Below are 14,504 nucleotides of genomic sequence, written 5' to 3' on the forward strand. Positions count from 1 at the left end.
TCATTTTTTTCTTGTTCTGTATGATTTTCGTTCTGATTCGTCGTATTTCGATTTGAAGCTCGGATAGAACGGATTTGTGGCGTTTTTGCCTTGGAAAAAAAGTGGTCGTCCAGAGCTATTTTTGGATAGGCAGCGTTTACATAAAAAGCTTGTTGATACAAACGTTAAAGAGACCGGTATTTTAGATCAGCTTTAGCACTGGGCACATAATTAGCCGTTTGCACTATTTCTTAGGCTAATTTGACCGTTTCATGATTGAGCTATGCCAAACCTGTAAAGGGCATGCTTGTCAGGTGGATTTTTACAGTGTTTTTTCTTTTCTTTTTTGTAGATCAATTTGAAATGATCATTTTTTTCTTCTGTTTTGGTTGAACCAAGTGTTTTTTTTTCTGTTTTTTTTCTTATTTTCAGGCACATGTCGGCGTGGTCGTTTTGATGTTGCAGAATAGCGGCGTTTGCGTTCGGTGAGGTTTGTGCTGGTGTGATGAGTAGACGAGTGGAGCTCACCGTGAGTTTGAACGGTGTGTGATTCGGTGTCTCTGTTCGGCGGTGCCTCTACACCTCATACTTACCTGGCAGGGGCGAGACCATGATCAAGAAGGTGGTTCACCCAGGGCGAGGCTCAGCCATTGCACTCCGGTTGTGCTGACCGCTGCGAATTCCCCAAATGTGGGAATCTCGACTGCATAATTTCTGATAGTGGGGGACTGCGTTCGCGCTCTCCCCTGATTTCTGTGGTGGCAAAAATAGAGTTTGTAGGTTTTAGCCGACCGTCGTTGTTCGATGTGCAGCTCGGATCAGGAGAACGGATTTGTGGCATTTTTGCGTTGGGACAAAAGTGGTCGTCCAGAGCTATTTTTGGAAAGGCAGCATAACATAAAAGGCAGCTTACATAGAAAGCTTGTTGATACAAACGTTAAAGAGACCGGTATTTTAAATCAGCTTTAGCACTGGGCCAGGCACGTGCACAGACATTTTTGGGGGCAGGTGCTCAAGCCAAAAAAAGGGCACCCATCGCCAAAATTATTAATAAAATAAAAAATGAAAAAACACAGTAGGATATTTAACTTATATATAAAGTTAGTGGGGGACTGCGTTCGCGCTCTCCCCTGATTTCTGTGGTGGCAAAGATAGAGCTTGTAGATTTTAGCCGACCGTATTCAATTAGTTTCTTGTTCTGTATGATTTTCATTCTGATTCGTTGTTCTTTTGCGTGCAGTTCCTATCAATTGGACGGATTCGTGGGGAAAAAAGTGGTCGTTCAGAGCTATTTTTGGATAGGCAGCGTTTACATAAAAAGCTTGTTGATACAAACGTGAAATAGAACGCTAATTTCTGATAATGAGGGACCGCGTTCGCGCTTTCCCTTGATTTCTGTGGTGGCAAAGCAAGAGCTTGTAAAATTGAGCGAGACCGTATTCATTTTGTTTCTTGTTCTGTATGATTTTCATTCTGATTCGTCGTATTTCGATTTGCAGCTCGGATCAAGAACGGATTTGTGGCGTTTTTGCCTTGGAAAAAAAGTGGTCGTCCAGAGCTGTTTTTGGATAGGCAGCGTTTACATAAAAAGCTTGTTGATACAAACGTTAAAGAGACCGGTATTTTAGATCAGCTTTAGCACTGGGCACATAATTAGCCGTTTGCACTATTTCTTAGGCTAATTTGACCGTTTCATGATTGAGCTATGCCAAACATGTAAAGGGCATGCTTGTCAGGTGGATTTTTACAGTGTTTTCTTTTTTCTTTTTTGTAGATCAATTTGAAATGATCATTTTTTTCTTCTGTTTTGGTTGAACCAAGTGGTTTTTTTTTCTTATTTTCAGTCAAATGTCGGCGTGGTCGTTTTGATGTTGCAGAATAGCGGCGTTTTGTGCTGGTGTGATGAGTAGACGAGTGGAGCTCACCGTGAGTTTGAACGGTGTGTGATTCGGTGTCTCTGTTCGGCGGTGCCTCTACACCTCATACTTACCTGGCAGGAGCGAGACCATGATCAAGAAGGTGGTTCACCCAGGGCGAGGCTCAGCCATTGCACTCCGGTTGTGCTGACCGCTGCGAATTCCCCAAATGTGGGAATCTCGACTGCATAATTTCTGATAGTGGGGGACTGCGTTCGCGCTCTTCCCTGATTTCTGTGGTGGCAAAAATAGAGTTTGTAGATTTTAGCCGACCGTCGTTGTTCGATGTGCAGCTCGGATCAGGAGAACGGATTTGTGGCATTTTTGCGTTGGGACAAAAGTGGTCGTCCAGAGCTATTTTTGGAAAGGCAGCATAACATAAAAGGCAGCTTACATAAAAAGCTTGTTGATACAAACGTTAAAGAGACCGGTATTTTAAATCAGCTTTAGCACTGGGCCAGGCACGTGCACAGACATTTTTGGGGGCAGGTGCTCAAGCCAAAAAAAGGGCACTCATCGCCAAAATTATTAATAAAATAAAAAATGAAAAAACACAGTAGGATATTTAACTTATATATAAAGTTAGTGGGGGACTGCGTTCGAGCTTGTAGATTTTAGCCGACCGTATTCAATTAGTTTCTTGTTCTGTATGATTTTCATTCTGATTCGTTGTTCTTTTGCGTGCAGTTCCGATCAATTGGACGGATTCGTGGGGCAAAAAGTGGTAGTTCAGAGCTATTTTTGGATAGGCAGCGTTTGCATAAAAAGCTTGTTGATACAAACGTGAAATAGAACGCTAATTTCTGATAATGAGGGACCGCGTTCGCGCTTTCCCTTGATTTCTGTGGTGGCAAAGCAAGAGCTTGTAAAATTGAGCGAGACCGTATTCATTTTTTTCTTGTTCTGTATGATTTTCGTTCTGATTCGTCGTATTTCGATTTGAAGCTCGGATAGAACGGATTTGTGGCGTTTTTGCCTTGGAAAAAAAGTGGTCGTCCAGAGCTATTTTTGGATAGGCAGCGTTTACATAAAAAGCTTGTTGATACAAACGTTAAAGAGACCGGTATTTTAGATCAGCTTTAGCACTGGGCACATAATTAGCCGTTTGCACTATTTCTTAGGCTAATTTGACCGTTTCATGATTGAGCTATGCCAAACCTGTAAAGGGCATGCTTGTCAGGTGGATTTTTACAGTGTTTTTTTCTTTTCTTTTTTGTAGATCAATTTGAAATGATCATTTTTTTCTTCTGTTTTGGTTGAACCAAGTGTTTTTTTTTTTTTTTTTTTCTTATTTTCAGGCAAATGTCGGCGTGGTCGTTTTGATGTTGCAGAATAGCGGCGTTTGCGTTCGGTGAGGTTTGTGCTGGTGTGATGAGTAGACGAGTGGAGCTCACCGTGAGTTTGAACGGTGTGTGATTCGGTGTCTCTGTTCGGCGGTGCCTCTACACCTCATACTTACCTGGCAGGGGCGAGACCATGATCAAGAAGGTGGTTCACCCAGGGCGAGGCTCAGCCATTGCACTCCGGTTGTGCTGACCGCTGCGAATTCCCCAAATGTGGGAATCTCGACTGCATAATTTCTGATTGTGGGGGACTGCGTTCGCGCTCTCCCCTGATTTCTGTGGTGGCAAAAATAGAGTTTGCAGATTTTAGCCGACCGTCGTTGTTCGATGTGCTGCTCGGATCAGGAGAACGGATTTGTGGCATTTTTGCGTTGGGACAAAAGTGGTCGTCCAGAGCTATTTTTGGAAAGGCAGCGTTTACATAAAAAGCTTGTTGATACAAACGTTAAAGAGACCGGTATTTTAAATCAGCTTTAGCACTGGGCCAGGCACGTGCACAGACATTTTTGGGGGCAGGTGCTCAAGCCAAAAAAAGGGCACCCATCGCCAAAATTATTAATAAAATAAAAAATGAAAAAACACAGTAGAATATTTAACTTATATATAAAGTTAGTGGGGGACTGCGTTCGCGCTCTCCCCTTATTTCTGTGGTGGCAAAGATAGAGCTTGTAGATTTTAGCCGACCGTATTCAATTAGTTTCTTGACTAAAGAGACCGGTATTTTAAATCAGCTTTAGCACTGGGCCAGGCACGTGCACAGACATTTTTGGGGGCAGGTGCTCAAGCCAAAAAAAGGGCACCCATCGCCAAAATTATTAATAAAATAAAAAATGAAAAAACACAGTAGGATATTTAACTTATATATAAAGTTAGTGGGGGACTGCGTTCGCGCTCTCCCCTGATTTCTGTGGTGGCAAAAATAGAGTTTGTAGATTTTGTTCGATGTGCAGCTCGGATCAGGCATTTTTGCGTTGGGACAAAAGTGGTCGTCCAGAGCTATTTTTGGAAAGGCAGCGTTTACATAAAAAGCTTGTTGATACAAACGTTAAAGAGACCGGTATTTTAAATCAGCTTTAGCACTGGGCCAGGCACGTGCACAGACATTTTTGGGGGCAGGTGCTCAAGCCAAAAAAAGGGCACCCATCGCCAAAATTATTAATAAAATAAAAAATGAAAAAACACAGTAGGATATTTAACTTATATATAAAGTTAGTGGGGGACTGCGTTCGCGCTCTTCCCTGATTTCTGTGGTGGCAAAGATAGAGCTTGTAGATTTTAGCCGACCGTATTCAATTAGTTTCTTGTTCTGTATGATTTTCATTCTGATTCGTTGTTCTTTTGCGTGCAGTTCCGATCAATTGGACGGATTCGTGGGGCAAAAAGTGGTAGTTCAGAGCTATTTTTGGATAGGCAGCGTTTGCATTAAAAGCTTGTTGATACAAACGTGAAATAGAACGCTAATTTCTGATAATGAGGGACCGCGTTCGCGCTTTCCCTTGATTTCTGTGGTGGCAAAGCAAGAGCTTGTAAAATTGAGCGAGACCGTATTCATTTTTTTCTTGTTCTGTATGATTTTCGTTCTGATTCGTCGTATTTCGATTTGAAGCTCGGATAGAACGGATTTGTGGCGTTTTTGCCTTGGAAAAAAAGTGGTCGTCCAGAGCTATTTTTGGATAGGCAGCGTTTACATAAAAAGCTTGTTGATACAAACGTTAAAGAGACCGGTATTTTAGATCAGCTTTAGCACTGGGCACATAATTAGCCGTTTGCACTATTTTTTAGGCTAATTTGACCGTTTCATGATTGAGCTATGCCAAACCTGTAAAGGGCATGCTTGTCAGGTGGATTTTTACAGTGTTTTTTCTTTTCTTTTTTGTAGATCAATTTGAAATGATCATTTTTTTCTTCTGTTTTGGTTGAACCAAGTGGTTTTTTTTTTGGTTTTTTTTTCTTATTTTCAGGCAAATGTCGGCGTGGTCGTTTTGATGTTGCAGAATAGCGGCGTTTGCGTTCGGTGAGGTTTGTGCTGGTGTGATGAGTAGACGAGTGGAGCTCACCGTGAGTTTGAACGGTGTGTGATTCGGTGTCTCTGTTCGGCGGTGCTTCTACACCTCATACTTACCTGGCAGGGGCGAGACCATGATCAAGAAGGTGGTTCACCCAGGGCGAGGCTCAGCCATTGCACTCTGGTTGTGCTGACTGCTGCGAATTCCCCAAATGTGGGAATCTCGACTGCATAATTTCTGATAGTGGGGGACTGCGTTCGCGCTCTCCCCTGATTTCTGTGGTGGCAAAAATAGAGTTTGCAGATTTTAGCCGACCGTCGTTGTTCGATGTGCAGCTCGGATCAGGAGAACGGATTTGTGGCATTTTTGCGTTGGTATAAAAGTGGTCGTCCAGAGCTATTTTTGGAAAGGCAGCGTTTACATAAAAAGCTTGTTGATACAAACGTTAAAGAGACCGGTATTTTAAATCAGCTTTAGCACTGGGCCAGGCACGTGCACAGACATTTTTGGGGGCAGGTGCTCAAGCCAAAAAAAGGGCACCCATCGCCAAAATTATTAATAAAATAAAAAATGAAAAAACACAGTAGGATATTTAACTTATATATAAAGTTAGTGGGGGACTGCGTTCGCGCTCTCCCCTGATTTCTGTGGTGGCAAAAATAGAGTTTGTAGATTTTGTTCGATGTGCAGCTCGGATCAGGCATTTTTGCGTTGGGACAAAAGTGGTCGTCCAGAGCTATTTTTGGAAAGGCAGCGTTTACATAAAAAGCTTGTTGATACAAACGTTAAAGAGACCGGTATTTTAAATCAGCTTTAGCACTGGGCCAGGCACGTGCACAGACATTTTTGGGGGCAGGTGCTCAAGCCAAAAAAAGGGCACCCATCGCCAAAATTATTAATAAAATAAAAAATGAAAAAACACAGTAGGATATTTAACTTATATATAAAGTTAGTGGGGGACTGCGTTCGCGCTCTTCCCTGATTTCTGTGGTGGCAAAGATAGAGCTTGTAGATTTTAGCCGACCGTATTCAATTAGTTTCTTGTTCTGTATGATTTTCATTCTGATTCGTTGTTCTTTTGCGTGCAGTTCCGATCAATTGGACGGATTCGTGGGGCAAAAAGTGGTAGTTCAGAGCTATTTTTGGATAGGCAGCGTTTGCATAAAAAGCTTGTTGATACAAACGTGAAATAGAACGCTAATTTCTGATAATGAGGGACCGCGTTCGCGCTTTCCCTTGATTTCTGTGGTGGCAAAGCAAGAGCTTGTAAAATTGAGCGAGACCGTATTCATTTTTTTCTTGTTCTGTATGATTTTCGTTCTGATTCGTCGTATTTCGATTTGAAGCTCGGATAGAACGGATTTGTGGCGTTTTTGCCTTGGAAAAAAAGTGGTCGTCCAGAGCTATTTTTGGATAGGCAGCGTTTACATAAAAAGCTTGTTGATACAAACGTTAAAGAGACCGGTATTTTAGATCAGCTTTAGCACTGGGCACATAATTAGCCGTTTGCACTATTTCTTAGGCTAATTTGACCGTTTCATGATTGAGCTATGCCAAACCTGTAAAGGGCATGCTTGTCAGGTGGATTTTTACAGTGTTTTTTCTTTTCTTTTTTGTAGATCAATTTGAAATGATCATTTTTTTCTTCTGTTTTGGTTGAACCAAGTGTTTTTTTTTCTTTTCTTTTTTTCTTATTTTCAGGCAAATGTCGGCGTGGTCGTTTTGATGTTGCAGAATAGCGGCGTTTGCGTTCGGTGAGGTTTGTGCTGGTGTGATGAGTAGACGAGTGGAGCTCACCGTGAGTTTGAACGGTGTGTGATTCGGTGTCTCTGTTCGGCGGTGCCTCTACACCTCATACTTACCTGGCAGGGGCGAGACCATGATCAAGAAGGTGGTTCACCCAGGGCGAGGCTCAGCCATTGCACTCCGGTTGTGCTGACCGCTGCGAATTCCCCAAATGTGGGAATCTCGACTGCATAATTTCTGATAGTGGGGGACTGCGTTCGCGCTCTCCCCTGATTTCTGTGGTGGCAAAAATAGAGTTTGTAGGTTTTAGCCGACCGTCGTTGTTCGATGTGCAGCTCGGATCAGGAGAACGGATTTGTGGCATTTTTGCGTTGGGACAAAAGTGGTCGTCCAGAGCTATTTTTGGAAAGGCAGCATAACATAAAAGGCAGCTTACATAGAAAGCTTGTTGATACAAACGTTAAAGAGACCGGTATTTTAAATCAGCTTTAGCACTGGGCCAGGCACGTGCACAGACATTTTTGGGGGCAGGTGCTCAAGCCAAAAAAAGGGCACCCATCGCCAAAATTATTAATAAAATAAAAAATGAAAAAACACAGTAGGATATTTAACTTATATATAAAGTTAGTGGGGGACTGCGTTCGCGCTCTCCCCTGATTTCTGTGGTGGCAAAGATAGAGCTTGTAGATTTTAGCCGACCGTATTCAATTAGTTTCTTGTTCTGTATGATTTTCATTCTGATTCGTTGTTCTTTTGCGTGCAGTTCCTATCAATTGGACGGATTCGTGGGGAAAAAAGTGGTCGTTCAGAGCTATTTTTGGATAGGCAGCGTTTACATAAAAAGCTTGTTGATACAAACGTGAAATAGAACGCTAATTTCTGATAATGAGGGACCGCGTTCGCGCTTTCCCTTGATTTCTGTGGTGGCAAAGCAAGAGCTTGTAAAATTGAGCGAGACCGTATTCATTTTGTTTCTTGTTCTGTATGATTTTCATTCTGATTCGTCGTATTTCGATTTGCAGCTCGGATCAAGAACGGATTTGTGGCGTTTTTGCCTTGGAAAAAAAGTGGTCGTCCAGAGCTGTTTTTGGATAGGCAGCGTTTACATAAAAAGCTTGTTGATACAAACGTTAAAGAGACCGGTATTTTAGATCAGCTTTAGCACTGGGCACATAATTAGCCGTTTGCACTATTTCTTAGGCTAATTTGACCGTTTCATGATTGAGCTATGCCAAACATGTAAAGGGCATGCTTGTCAGGTGGATTTTTACAGTGTTTTCTTTTTTCTTTTTTGTAGATCAATTTGAAATGATCATTTTTTTCTTCTGTTTTGGTTGAACCAAGTGGTTTTTTTTTCTTATTTTCAGGCAAATGTCGGCGTGGTCGTTTTGATGTTGCAGAATAGCGGCGTTTTGTGCTGGTGTGATGAGTAGACGAGTGGAGCTCACCGTGAGTTTGAACGGTGTGTGATTCGGTGTCTCTGTTCGGCGGTGCCTCTACACCTCATACTTACCTGGCAGGAGCGAGACCATGATCAAGAAGGTGGTTCACCCAGGGCGAGGCTCAGCCATTGCACTCCGGTTGTGCTGACCGCTGCGAATTCCCCAAATGTGGGAATCTCGACTGCATCATTTCTGATAGTGGGGGACTGCGTTCGCGCTCTCCCCTGATTTCTGTGGTGGCAAAAATAGAGTTTGTAGATTTTAGCCGACCGTCGTTGTTCGATGTGCAGCTCGGATCAGGAGAACGGATTTGTGGCATTTTTGCGTTGGGACAAAAGTGGTCGTCCAGAGCTATTTTTGGAAAGGCAGCATAACATAAAAGGCAGCTTACATAAAAAGCTTGTTGATACAAACGTTAAAGAGACCGGTATTTTAAATCAGCTTTAGCACTGGGCCAGGCACGTGCACAGACATTTTTGGGGGCAGGTGCTCAAGCCAAAAAAAGGGCACTCATCGCCAAAATTATTAATAAAATAAAAAATGAAAAAACACAGTAGGATATTTAACTTATATATAAAGTTAGTGGGGGACTGCGTTCGAGCTTGTAGATTTTAGCCGACCGTATTCAATTAGTTTCTTGTTCTGTATGATTTTCATTCTGATTCGTTGTTCTTTTGCGTGCAGTTCCGATCAATTGGACGGATTCGTGGGGCAAAAAGTGGTAGTTCAGAGCTATTTTTGGATAGGCAGCGTTTGCATAAAAAGCTTGTTGATACAAACGTGAAATAGAACGCTAATTTCTGATAATGAGGGACCGCGTTCGCGCTTTCCCTTGATTTCTGTGGTGGCAAAGCAAGAGCTTGTAAAATTGAGCGAGACCGTATTCATTTTTTTCTTGTTCTGTATGATTTTCGTTCTGATTCGTCGTATTTCGATTTGAAGCTCGGATAGAACGGATTTGTGGCGTTTTTGCCTTGGAAAAAAAGTGGTCGTCCAGAGCTATTTTTGGATAGGCAGCGTTTACATAAAAAGCTTGTTGATACAAACGTTAAAGAGACCGGTATTTTAGATCAGCTTTAGCACTGGGCACATAATTAGCCGTTTGCACTATTTCTTAGGCTAATTTGACCGTTTCATGATTGAGCTATGCCAAACCTGTAAAGGGCATGCTTGTCAGGTGGATTTTTACAGTGTTTTTTTCTTTTCTTTTTTGTAGATCAATTTGAAATGATCATTTTTTTCTTCTGTTTTGGTTGAACCAAGTGTTTTTTTTTTTTTTTTTTTTCTTATTTTCAGGCAAATGTCGGCGTGGTCGTTTTGATGTTGCAGAATAGCGGCGTTTGCGTTCGGTGAGGTTTGTGCTGGTGTGATGAGTAGACGAGTGGAGCTCACCGTGAGTTTGAACGGTGTGTGATTCGGTGTCTCTGTTCGGCGGTGCCTCTACACCTCATACTTACCTGGCAGGGGCGAGACCATGATCAAGAAGGTGGTTCACCCAGGGCGAGGCTCAGCCATTGCACTCCGGTTGTGCTGACCGCTGCGAATTCCCCAAATGTGGGAATCTCGACTGCATAATTTCTGATTGTGGGGGACTGCGTTCGCGCTCTCCCCTGATTTCTGTGGTGGCAAAAATAGAGTTTGCAGATTTTAGCCGACCGTCGTTGTTCGATGTGCTGCTCGGATCAGGAGAACGGATTTGTGGCATTTTTGCGTTGGGACAAAAGTGGTCGTCCAGAGCTATTTTTGGAAAGGCAGCGTTTACATAAAAAGCTTGTTGATACAAACGTTAAAGAGACCGGTATTTTAAATCAGCTTTAGCACTGGGCCAGGCACGTGCACAGACATTTTTGGGGGCAGGTGCTCAAGCCAAAAAAAGGGCACCCATCGCCAAAATTATTAATAAAATAAAAAATGAAAAAACACAGTAGGATATTTAACTTATATATAAAGTTAGTGGGGGACTGCGTTCGCGCTCTCCCCTTATTTCTGTGGTGGCAAAGATAGAGCTTGTAGATTTTAGCCGACCGTATTCAATTAGTTTCTTGACTAAAGAGACCGGTATTTTAAATCAGCTTTAGCACTGGGCCAGGCACGTGCACAGACATTTTTGGGGGCAGGTGCTCAAGCCAAATAAAGAGCACCCATCGCCAAAATTATTAATGAAATAAAAATTGAAAAAACACAGTAGGATATTTAACTTATATATAAAGTTAGTGGGGGACTGCGTTCGCGCTCTCCCCTGATTTCTGTGGTGGCAAAGATAGAGCTTGTAGATTTTAGCCGACCGTATTCAATTAGTTTCTTGTTCTGTATGATTTTCATTCTGATTCGTTGTTCTTTTGCGTGCAGTTCCGATCAATTGGACGCATTCGTGGGGAAAAAAGTGGTCGTTCAGAGCTATTTTTGGATAGGCAGCGTTTACATAAAAAGCTTGTTGATACAAACGTGAAATAGAACGCTAATTTCTGATAATGAGGGACCGCGTTCGCGCTCTCCCCTGATTTCTGTGGTGGCAAAAATAGAGTTTGTAGGTTTTAGCCGACCGTCGTTGTTCGATGTGCAGCTCGGATCAGGAGAACGGATTTGTGGCATTTTTGCGTTGGGACAAAAGTGGTCGTCCAGAGCTATTTTTGGAAAGGCAGCATAACATAAAAGGCAGCTTACATAAAAAGCTTGTTGATACAAACGTTAAAGAGACCGGTATTTTAAATCAGCTTTAGCACTGGGCCAGGCACGTGCACAGACATTTTTGGGGGCAGGTGCTCAAGCCAAAAAAAGGGCACCCATCGCCAAAATTATTAATAAAATAAAAAATGAAAAAACACAGTAGGATATTTAACTTATATATAAAGTTAGTGGGGGACTGCGTTCGCGCTCTCCCCTGATTTCTGTGGTGGCAAAAATAGAGTTTGTAGATTTTGTTCGATGTGCAGCTCGGATCAGGCATTTTTGCGTTGGGACAAAAGTGGTCGTCCAGAGCTATTTTTGGAAAGGCAGCGTTTACATAAAAAGCTTGTTGATACAAACGTTAAAGAGACCGGTATTTTAAATCAGCTTTAGCACTGGGCCAGGCACGTGCACAGACATTTTTGGGGGCAGGTGCTCAAGCCAAAAAAAGGGCACCCATCGCCAAAATTATTAATAAAATAAAAAATGAAAAAACACAGTAGGATATTTAACTTATATATAAAGTTAGTGGGGGACTGCGTTCGCGCTCTTCCCTGATTTCTGTGGTGGCAAAGATAGAGCTTGTAGATTTTAGCCGACCGTATTCAATTAGTTTCTTGTTCTGTATGATTTTCATTCTGATTCGTTGTTCTTTTGCGTGCAGTTCCGATCAATTGGACGGATTCGTGGGGCAAAAAGTGGTAGTTCAGAGCTATTTTTGGATAGGCAGCGTTTGCATTAAAAGCTTGTTGATACAAACGTGAAATAGAACGCTAATTTCTGATAATGAGGGACCGCGTTCGCGCTTTCCCTTGATTTCTGTGGTGGCAAAGCAAGAGCTTGTAAAATTGAGCGAGACCGTATTCATTTTTTTCTTGTTCTGTATGATTTTCGTTCTGATTCGTCGTATTTCGATTTGAAGCTCGGATAGAACGGATTTGTGGCGTTTTTGCCTTGGAAAAAAAGTGGTCGTCCAGAGCTATTTTTTGGATAGGCAGCGTTTACATAAAAAGCTTGTTGATACAAACGTTAAAGAGACCGGTATTTTAGATCAGCTTTAGCACTGGGCACATAATTAGCCGTTTGCACCATTTTTTAGGCTAATTTGACCGTTTCATGATTGAGCTATGCCAAACCTGTAAAGGGCATGCTTGTCAGGTGGATTTTTACAGTGTTTTTTCTTTTCTTTTTTGTAGATCAATTTGAAATGATCATTTTTTTCTTCTGTTTTGGTTGAACCAAGTGTTTTTTTTTCTTTTTTTTTTTTTTCTTATTTTCAGGCAAATGTCGGCGTGGTCGTTTTGATGTTGCAGAATAGCGGCGTTTGCGTTCGGTGAGGTTTGTGCTGGTGTGATGAGTAGACGAGTGGAGCTCACCGTGAGTTTGAACGGTGTGTGATTCGGTGTCTCTGTTCGGCGGTGCTTCTACACCTCATACTTACCTGGCAGGGGCGAGACCATGATCAAGAAGGTGGTTCACCCAGGGCGAGGCTCAGCCATTGCACTGTGGTTGTGCTGACTGCTGCGAATTCCCCAAATGTGGGAATCTCGACTGCATAATTTCTGATAGTGGGGGACTGCGTTCGCGCTCTTCCCTGATTTCTGTGGTGGCAAAAATAGAGTTTGCAGATTTTAGCCGACCGTCGTTGTTCGATGTGCAGCTCGGATCAGGAGAACGGATTTGTGGCATTTTTGCGTTGGTATAAAAGTGGTCGTCCAGAGCTATTTTTGGAAAGGCAGCGTTTACATAAAAAGCTTGTTGATACAAACGTTAAAGAGACCGGTATTTTAAATCAGCTTTAGCACTGGGCCAGGCACGTGCACAGACATTTTTGGGGGCAGGTGCTCAAGCCAAAAAAAGGGCACCCATCGCCAAAATTATTAATAAAATAAAAAATGAAAAAACACAGTAGGATATTTAACTTATATATAAAGTTAGTGGGGGACTGCGTTCGCGCTCTCCCCTGATTTCTGTGGTGGCAAAAATAGAGTTTGTAGATTTTGTTCGATGTGCAGCTCGGATCAGGCATTTTTGCGTTGGGACAAAAGTGGTCGTCCAGAGCTATTTTTGGAAAGGCAGCGTTTACATAAAAAGCTTGTTGATACAAACGTTAAAGAGACCGGTATTTTAAATCAGCTTTAGCACTGGGCCAGGCACGTGCACAGACATTTTTGGGGGCAGGTGCTCAAGCCAAAAAAAGGGCACCCATCGCCAAAATTATTAATAAAATAAAAAATGAAAAAACACAGTAGGATATTTAACTTATATATAAAGTTAGTGGGGGACTGCGTTCGCGCTCTTCCCTGATTTCTGTGGTGGCAAAGATAGAGCTTGTAGATTTTAGCCGACCGTATTCAATTAGTTTCTTGTTCTGTATGATTTTCATTCTGATTCGTTGTTCTTTTGCGTGCAGTTCCGATCAATTGGACGGATTCGTGGGGCAAAAAGTGGTAGTTCAGAGCTATTTTTGGATAGGCAGCGTTTGCATAAAAAGCTTGTTGATACAAACGTGAAATAGAACGCTAATTTCTGATAATGAGGGACCGCGTTCGCGCTTTCCCTTGATTTCTGTGGTGGCAAAGCAAGAGCTTGTAAAATTGAGCGAGACCGTATTCATTTTTTTCTTGTTCTGTATGATTTTCGTTCTGATTCGTCGTATTTCGATTTGAAGCTCGGATAGAACGGATTTGTGGCGTTTTTGCCTTGGAAAAAAAGTGGTCGTCCAGAGCTATTTTTGGATAGGCAGCGTTTACATAAAAAGCTTGTTGATACAAACGTTAAAGAGACCGGTATTTTAGATCAGCTTTAGCACTGGGCACATAATTAGCCGTTTGCACTATTTCTTAGGCTAATTTGACCGTTTCATGATTGAGCTATGCCAAACCTGTAAAGGGCATGCTTGTCAGGTGGATTTTTACAGTGTTTTTTCTTTTCTTTTTTGTAGATCAATTTGAAATGATCATTTTTTTCTTCTGTTTTGGTTGAACCAAGTGTTTTTTTTTCGTTTTTTTTTCTTATTTTCAGGCAAATGTCGGCGTGGTCGTTTTGATGTTGCAGAATAGCGGCGTTTGCGTTCGGTGAGGTTTGTGCTGGTGTGATGAGTAGACGAGTGGAGCTCACCGTGAGTTTGAACGGTGTGTGATTCGGTGTCTCTGTTCGGCGGTGCCTCTACACCTCATACTTACCTGGCAGGGGCGAGACCATGATCAAGAAGGTGGTTCACCCAGGGCGAGGCTCAGCCATTGCACTCCGGTTGTGCTGACCGCTGCGAATTCCCCAAATGTGGGAATCTCGACTGCATAATTTCTGATAGTGGGGGACTGCGTTCGCGCTCTCCCCTGATTTCTGTGGTGGCAAAAATAGAGTTTGTAGGTTTTAGCCGACCGTCGTTGTTCGATGTGCAGC

At 42.5% G+C, this 14,504-nt stretch overlaps 9 non-coding genes across 9 annotated transcripts; all 9 read left to right on the forward strand.

Annotated features, from left to right (window-relative positions):
* The first annotated feature begins 564 nt into the window (after positions 1–564).
* On the forward strand, positions 565–728 carry LOC134306767 (U1 spliceosomal RNA). The gene has a single exon (XR_010009442.1). It is a non-coding gene; the product is annotated as a U1 spliceosomal RNA (small nuclear RNA).
* Positions 729–1,961: 1,233 nt separating this feature from the next.
* Positions 1,962–2,125, forward strand: LOC134306769 (U1 spliceosomal RNA). Its single transcript, XR_010009444.1, has one exon. It is a non-coding gene; the product is annotated as a U1 spliceosomal RNA (small nuclear RNA).
* A 1,221-nt stretch (positions 2,126–3,346) lies between these two features.
* Positions 3,347–3,510, forward strand: LOC134306750 (U1 spliceosomal RNA). Its single transcript, XR_010009426.1, has one exon. It is a non-coding gene; the product is annotated as a U1 spliceosomal RNA (small nuclear RNA).
* Positions 3,511–5,352: 1,842 nt separating this feature from the next.
* On the forward strand, positions 5,353–5,516 carry LOC134306761 (U1 spliceosomal RNA). Its single transcript, XR_010009436.1, has one exon. It is a non-coding gene; the product is annotated as a U1 spliceosomal RNA (small nuclear RNA).
* Positions 5,517–7,098: 1,582 nt separating this feature from the next.
* LOC134306778 (U1 spliceosomal RNA) lies at positions 7,099–7,262 on the forward strand. The gene has a single exon (XR_010009453.1). It is a non-coding gene; the product is annotated as a U1 spliceosomal RNA (small nuclear RNA).
* Positions 7,263–8,495: 1,233 nt separating this feature from the next.
* LOC134306774 (U1 spliceosomal RNA) lies at positions 8,496–8,659 on the forward strand. Its single transcript, XR_010009449.1, has one exon. It is a non-coding gene; the product is annotated as a U1 spliceosomal RNA (small nuclear RNA).
* Positions 8,660–9,881: 1,222 nt separating this feature from the next.
* Positions 9,882–10,045, forward strand: LOC134306752 (U1 spliceosomal RNA). Its single transcript, XR_010009427.1, has one exon. It is a non-coding gene; the product is annotated as a U1 spliceosomal RNA (small nuclear RNA).
* A 2,487-nt stretch (positions 10,046–12,532) lies between these two features.
* On the forward strand, positions 12,533–12,696 carry LOC134306768 (U1 spliceosomal RNA). The gene has a single exon (XR_010009443.1). It is a non-coding gene; the product is annotated as a U1 spliceosomal RNA (small nuclear RNA).
* Positions 12,697–14,276: 1,580 nt separating this feature from the next.
* Positions 14,277–14,440, forward strand: LOC134306785 (U1 spliceosomal RNA). Its single transcript, XR_010009460.1, has one exon. It is a non-coding gene; the product is annotated as a U1 spliceosomal RNA (small nuclear RNA).
* Positions 14,441–14,504: the final 64 nt, after the last annotated feature.

Source organism: Trichomycterus rosablanca, unplaced genomic scaffold (genome assembly GCF_030014385.1).
Source record: "Trichomycterus rosablanca isolate fTriRos1 unplaced genomic scaffold, fTriRos1.hap1 scaffold_224, whole genome shotgun sequence".
NCBI classification, from domain to species: Eukaryota; Metazoa; Chordata; class Actinopteri; order Siluriformes; family Trichomycteridae; genus Trichomycterus; species Trichomycterus rosablanca.